Genomic DNA, 8,153 nt, shown 5'->3' on the forward strand with positions numbered 1-8,153 from the left:
AAAAATAAGTGTGTCATGTGTGATCCTTTTTCATGTGATGTTTTAGTGTTTTCTGTTAAGTGGTAATACATGCTAATCTAGTGGTCATTATATTTCTGATGTATTACTTGTTTAAGAATATGGGTGAAGTGGAAATGAGATATTAGGTTTTGTGAAGATCTAGGTGTTACTGGTTTATGACTTTATAGTCACTATGTTTTATTGGTATTGTCTTGATTTAGATCGGTGATGTTGTTTACCAGTTAGTGCAGTCTTTGAGTTTAAGTTGTCGAGAAAGTTTTTGTCTATACCAATTCACCCCCCCCTTCTCAGTATGTGTTGAGTATCTACTGCTCATCATTATTCATCAATATCATGTAGGCAGAGGAGTTGGTCGATCATTGGTGATCAAATTGGATTCATATGAGGATTTAGTCCTTTGACACTGAGCTTAACCAGGACTATAATCAGGCATGGTTGATGTTATTTCTAGCAGTTCACTCTATTGGATTGTTTTCCATTTATCTTGAGATGGTTGTAGTCTCTCTGTAGTGAGTGAGACTCTTTTGTAATGAGAAGTGTGTTCTAGGTAGTGTGCCTTCCTGCAAGTGCAGACCTCTCTTATAACACATACTTTCTATAGAAGTATCATCTGACTGTGGGTAGGCTTCCCACTGTGTTTTTTTCCTTTTCGTCTTTTCCACATACAAATCATGGTGTTATGTGGTATGGTTTCTTTTCATTGATTACCTGCTTAATTGTTAAGCTATATTGTTTGTTGGTATATGTTCCTACAGGCATCTGTATATGTTTTACTAGTAATTGATTTGTTTAAGGTTGTATTGTGGATTAAAAGTTATAATCTATTAACAACTGATTCACCCCCCCCTCTCAATTGTTCACCAGTTATCCTAATAATTGGTACCAGAGCTTTGGTCCTCTTTTGCAGAAGCTTAACCATTTGAGGTAGATCCTATGGCAACTAACACTTCTAATCCACCGACAACTATTTCTAGAAGAGAAATCCCTAAGCTTGATGGAAAAAAATATGGGATATGAAAAATTTGAATGGAGACACATCTTAGCTATCTTGGTAAGGATATTTGGGAGATCATTGAGAAAGAATACACACCTTATGATCCAACACCTGACAATCCTTCTCCTGCATACGTGGATAAGAATATTGAAAATTATTGTAGACCTAGAGAACCCCACTTGTGTGCACTTACTAATCAATAGATTATGGGATTGACTGACAAATCATCGGTTAAGGTTATGTGGAACAAATTGCAAACTCTAAATGAAGGTGATCCTACTGTCAAAATTGCTAAACTTGTTGGTTACTGAGTAAGCTATGAAAACTTTAAAATGGAAGATAATGAAAGAATTGTTGTGTTTATGGAAAGAGTAAATGAGATTGTTATGGGAATTCAATATTGTGGAGGATTTCTAAGTGAAGATGAAATAGTTTCCAAAGTGTTGAGATCCCTTCCACTGACTTACAAGATGAAGGCAACTATTGTTAATGAGGTAATAACAATGGAAAACACCTCAGTTAATAGAGACATTCTGATTGGGAAATTATCTGCTTTTGAGCTTGAAGAATTTGGATCTTTTGGAGCTGTAAAATCTAACCTTGCTTTTCATGCATCATCATCAACATCTACCGACAAAAGTGACTGGAAAGCCCTATATGCAAAATAACTGGAAGACATGAGGAAAGAAGATGAATAATTTGAGAAACTTGAAGCCCTATTTGCTAGAAGAGTACCTAAAGGACCAACTGGAAGTAAGTATGAAGGAAAAAAACCTTTTAAATGTTTTTCATGTAATAAGATTGGTCATTTTGCATCTAGATATCTTGAAAGGAATAAAAGGTTTGATGGAAGAGTTAAGAAATATTTTAAGCCTAACCCAAATAGATATAGATTAAAGAAAAGTAAACAATGCTACATAGCAAATGAGGAAGGAGTAATTGATGACTCTGGAGATGAACCAGTAGAAGACTCTGCTAGTGGATCTAGAAATGGAAAGGAATGGGTGTTCTATTCTTTGAAGGAAGATGAACCAGAACTGGCTATCAAGAATGAAGAAAAGGCCCTGGTAGCAAAAGTTGAAGATAAGGATGAATGGGTAATTGATAGTGGATACTCACATCATATCACTGGAGATAAAGGGAAATTTTGGTCCCTGCAAGAATACAATGGTGGTCAAGTCATACTAGGAGATGACAAGGCATGTATGATCAAAGGTAGAGGTATTATTTCTTTGGATGGCAAGCATAACGCTGATAATGTATATTATGTAGAAGGTTGAAGGCATAATCTTTTGAGTGTTGGTCAATTAGTCGATAAGGGTTTTCAACTTCAGTTTAAAGATAGAAAATGCAAAATCATTAACAAGACTGGTTTGGAGATTGGAACTGGTATTCAGACTTGAAGTAATATCTTTCACTTGAACACTGGTAATAAGACATGTTTGATTTCTCATATTGATGAGAGTTGGCTATGGCATAAGAGGTTGTGTCATGTTAATTTTGATTGTATTGTTAAGATCAATTCAACTAAGGTAGTTAGAGATATACCTAAGATTATGAAGCCTCATAATTCGGTATGTAAGGAATGTCAATTGGGTAAGCAAGTCATAAATTCTTTTAAGAGCATATATGATAAATATGATGATGTGCTTGATTTGATTTACACTGACTTATGTGGTCTAACAAGGACTAGAAGCTTTCAAGGTGATAGGTATTTAATGTTGATTAGTGATGACTATTCTAGAATGATGTAGGTGACTTTTCTGAAGCTTTTGAGAAATTGAAGATCTTTAAAGAAAAGGTTGAAACAAAAATTAGATTGAAAATTAAATGTCTAAGATCAGATCATGGTAGTGAATCCACTTCTCATGAATTTAACAGTTATTGTGAGACAAATGGATTCAAAAGACAACTATCTACACCTAGGACTCCTCAGCAAAATTGAGTAGTTGAAAGAAAGAACATAACCATTTTGGATGCAACTAGATCTATATTGATGGAAGCTAAATTTCCTCATATCTATTGGAGAGAAGTAGTGAGTACAATAGTCTACACATTTAACAGAGTTCACATCAAAGGTGAAACCAGTAAGACCCCTTATGAACTATGGTTTGGACATACACCTACTGTTAAGTATTTCAGAATTTTTGGAAGTAAATGCTATATCAGAAGAGATGATTCAATTGGAAAGTTTGATCCTAGATGTGATGAAGGGATATTTCTTGGTTATTCAATTCAAAGCAAAGCATATTAATGTTATAACAAAAGATTGCAAAAAATTGTGGAGAGCGCTAATGTGAAAGTGGATGAACAGTACATAAATCATTCTATATCATATGACAGGGAACCGATAGTGGAAATAATCATAACTGAACTAGCAATTCCTCAACTGGTACATGAAGCTGAGACACTTACAACGGTACAATCAGAAAATTCAACTGTGACTGATGATCAGAGTAGTGAACCTGAAGTTCAAAAGACACCAAGGTATGTAAGATTAAATCATTCTGAAGATAAAATTATTGGAGATAGAAACAAAGGAGTTATGACAAGAAGAAAAATAGCAAATGAAGAGGTATGTCTTATTTCTCAAATTGAACCAAAAACTGTTATTGAAGCTTGTAAGGATAAACATTGGTTAAAGGCTATGGAAGATGAATTAGATCAAATAGAGAAGAATGAAACTTGGTCTTTAGTTTCTCAACCTAAAAATAAGAATGTTATTGAAACTAAATGGGTTTTTAGAAATAAAATGAATGAGGATGGTCATGCAAGGCTAGATTGGTTTGTAAAGGATATTCTCAAATGGAAGGAATTGATTATGGTGAGACATTTGCACCTGTAGCTATAATTGAAGTTGTTAGACTATTTCTTGCCTATGTAGCTTATAAGAACTATAAGGTTTATCAAATGGATGTCAAATGTGCATTTTTGAATGGTGAGCTTGAGGAAGAAGTTTGCATTGAGAAATCTGATAAATTTTCACTGACAGATGACAAAGATATGGTTTGCAGATTGAAGAAAGCTTTATATGGATTGAAACAGACTCCTAGAGCTTGGTATGCAAGGTTGGATAAATATCTTTTGAAGCTTGGTTTTACTAAAGGCAGTGTTGATAGTAATATATATTAGAAGATTACTGATAATGATATTCTAATTATTGAAGTTTTTGTTGATGATATCATTTTTGGAGGAGAAGATAAATTATGCATGGAATTTACTAACAACATGAAGAACGAATTTGAAATGTCCATGATTGGTGACATGAAACTTTTCTTAGGTTTGCACTCAAACTGACAAAGGCATTTTTATCTATCAAACAAAGTATCTGAGGGAATTGTTGAAAAAGTTTGGTATGGAAAATTCCAAACTGGTAAGTACTCCTATGGCTACAAGTGAGTAATTATCTATCAAGGATACTTCTACACCGGTAAATCCGACAAGGTATAAGTCTATGATTGGTGGTCTGTTATATCTAACTCAGACTAGACCTGATATTATGAATATAGTAAGTATTATTTAAAGATATCAAATTAATCCCAAAGAAAATCATGAATGTGCAGTAAAGAGGATATTCTGGTATTTGCAAGGAACAACAAAATATGGTTTATGGTATTCCACAAATGATGAATTCACCTCATGTGCATATAGTGACTCAAACTAGGCAAGTGACACTAATGACAGGAAAAGCACTTCTGATGGAGCATTCCTTCTTGTGAAGAAACTGGTTTCATGGATCAACAAAAAATAGTCATGCATTTCTTTATCTACTGTAGAAGCTGAGTATGTTGTAGCAGCAACTAATTGCACTCAAGTCTTGTGGATGAAGAAAATGTTGAAGGATATCAAGGTAAATTGTAGTGAACTAATAGTTATATACTGTGATAACTCTATAGCTATTGACATGTCTAAAAATCCAGTATTTCACTCTAAGACTAAGAATATTTCAATAAAGTATAACTTTCGAAAGGATAAGGTTGAAGCAAAGGAAGTCAAATTGGTTTATGTGAACACTAAAGAACAGATTGCAGACATATTCACTAAATTATTGTCTAAGGAATCATTTGAGTTTTTGATAGATAGGTTAGGGGTTTCTACACCTCTGATAGAGACTTGATTAATGAAGGTTGTCATCAGTCCAACATGTATTATCAGAGATTATTCATTCCGACACTGATGAGTGGTGATACTACTCAGGGGGAGTAGTCAGCTTTGAGATTCAGAGATTTACATCATTTACTTGATATTTTTATCATATTTCTAGCATTGATGTCAAAGGGGGAGTGATAGTAATGTGAAAAATTATTCAGTACCTTACAGAGATATCATTCATAGGGGGAGAGCTATTGGTTGCTGGTTGTCTTCCATAGGGGGGGACTTGGTTGGCATTTCTTGGTACTTAGATGTTTTTCACATCTAGTGTTGCCATCAATACCAAAGGGGGAGATTGTTGGCATTATGGATGAATTAATTATGTGTTGCATTAATATTTTGTCATTGATGTCAACACTAGCTATTATGGTTGGTTACCGGTAGACAAGTTTTGGTTACCAGTAGAAGTTCTAGTGTTACTAGCAGAAGAGACTATCTGTTGGACACTTCTGGCATGATTGGATTTGTAAAGATGCTCTATGAGCATTTTTTGGTCAGTTGGTATTGGCTTGGTAATTGGATGCTATCATACACTCTGGTAAACCCTTACCAACATTGGTTTAAGGCTTTATCAGTAGAGATTTCATTGAGGAATTGTGACAAGATGCATAATTGGTGTTGGTGTAGCTTTTTCATGGATTTCAAGATGTTGAAGATGCTCTTTGATCATGCTTCAACTGCTTGAAGACATTGCTTGGTGGATCTAGAATAGGTCTAGTACCTATCTAGGTTATGGACTAGTATCATGATAATGTGTACTCCACACGTTAACAGGATGTCTTGAGATGATTTATGGATTTGTTATTATTGTTTTGGTCTTAAGCCAACATGACATATCATTGTAAATGGAATTATGTAATGATATTATTGTAATATCTTTAGGTGGCTGACCTAATCGGTTTAGGCCTTAGGGTTTGTATAAATAAGAGGTAGAAACTCTTTGTAAAATATCATGGTTATTGGAAAGGTCATGATCAAGTAATTTAATGTGCGAATATTGTAATATCATTTAGACAGAGGAGTTGATCGATCATTGGTGATCGAATTGGATTCAAACGAGGATTTAGTCCTTCGACACTGAGCTTAACCGAGACTATAATCAAGCATGGTATATGTTATTTCTAGCAATTCACTCTATTGGATTGTTGTCCATTTATCTTGAGATGGTTGTAGCCTCTTTGTAGTCAGCGAGAATATTTTGTAATGAGCAGTATGCCATAGGCAGTGTGCCTTCCTATAAGTGCAGGCCCCTCTTGTGACACATACTTTCTGTAGAAGTACCATCTGACTATGGGTAGGCTTCCCACCATGGTTTTTCCCTTTCCAAGTTTTCTAGGTACAAATCATGGTGTTATTTGGTAAGGTTGCTTTGCATTGATTATCTGGTTAATTGTTAGTTTGTATTGTTTACCGGTATATGTTTTATCGATACTTGATTTGTTTAAGGTTGTATTGTGGATTAAAAGTTATAATCTGTTAACAATTGATTCACCCCCCTGTCTTAGTTGTTCACCGGTTATTCTAACATGAGGATGGTCAAGTGATAGGGAATAGAGCTAGATTGGTTTGTAAAGGATATTCTCAGAAGGAAGGATTTGATTATGGAGAGACTTTTGCACCTGTAGCTAGGATTGAAGCTGTAAGATTATTTCTTGCCTATGTTGCCCATAAGAACTACAAGGTTTATCAGATGGATGTTAAGTGTGCATTTTTTGAATGGGGATCTTGATGAAGAAGTTTATATTGAGCAACCTGATGGTTTTTCACTTTTAGATGATAAAAACATGGTTCGGGGGTTAAGGAAAGATTTATATGGATTGAAACATGCACCTAGAGCTTGGTATGCAAGGTTGGATAAATATCTTTTGAAGCTTGGTTTTACTAAGGTTAATGTTGATAGTAATCTATATTGTAAGGTCATTGATGATGATATACTGATTATTGAAGTATTTATTGATGACATTATTTTTGGAGGTGAAAATAAGTTATGCATGGAGTTTTCTTAGAATATAGAGAAATAATTTGAAATGTCTATGATTGGGGAACTGAAATTTTTCTTAGGTTTTCAGATTACTCAGACTGATAAAGGTATTTTCATTTGTCAAACTAAGTATGCTAGGGAATTGTTGAAGAAATTTGGTATGCGAGATTTAACTCAGTAAGTACTCCTATGGTTACAAGTGAGAAATTGACAAGGAAAGATGTTTCTGCACCAGTAAATCCTACAAGATACAAATCTATGATTGGAGGTCTACTTTATTTGACTAAGACTAGGCCTGACATAATGAATGTTTATTGTATTGCATCTAGATATCAGAGTGATCCTAGAGAAAATCATGAGAGTGCGGTGAAAATAATTTTCAGATACTTGCAAGGTACATCTGAATATGGTTTGTGGTACCCTAAGGATGATGACTTTAATTTATGTGCATATATAGATGTTGATTGGGTTGGAGATGTTGATGACCAAAAAAGTACTTCTGGTGGAGCTTTCTTTCTTGGAAAGAATTTGGTTTCATAGATCGGCAAGAAACAATCATGCACTTCTTTATCTACTATTGAAGCTGAGTATGTTTCTGCTACTACTAATTGTACACAGGTTCTATGGATGAAGCAAGTGTTGAAGGATATTAAAGTGCATTTCATTTGACTGATAGTTATTCACTATGATAACTCTGTTGCTATTGACATATTAAAGAATCTGGTATTTCACTCTAAAACAAAGCACATATCTATCAAGTATAAATTTTTGAAGGAAAAGGTGGAAGAAAATAAATTTAGAATGGTTTGTGTGTGCTAACATTTGCATGAAGATTGCATTAATGATATGTTATATTGTCATTGAAGTCAATTAACAGATAATGATATTGTTGATATTATTGTATTATTGTTTTGTAACCCGTAGGATGAACAAGTGAAGGAAACTGTAACTAGTATAGAAGAATTTATGGAGTGAACTAGTAACGAGTGTAAATCCTATCTATTG

The sequence above is a fragment of the Cryptomeria japonica genome, chromosome 6 (genome assembly GCF_030272615.1).
Source record: "Cryptomeria japonica chromosome 6, Sugi_1.0, whole genome shotgun sequence".
NCBI lineage: Eukaryota > Viridiplantae > Streptophyta > Pinopsida > Cupressales > Cupressaceae > Cryptomeria > Cryptomeria japonica.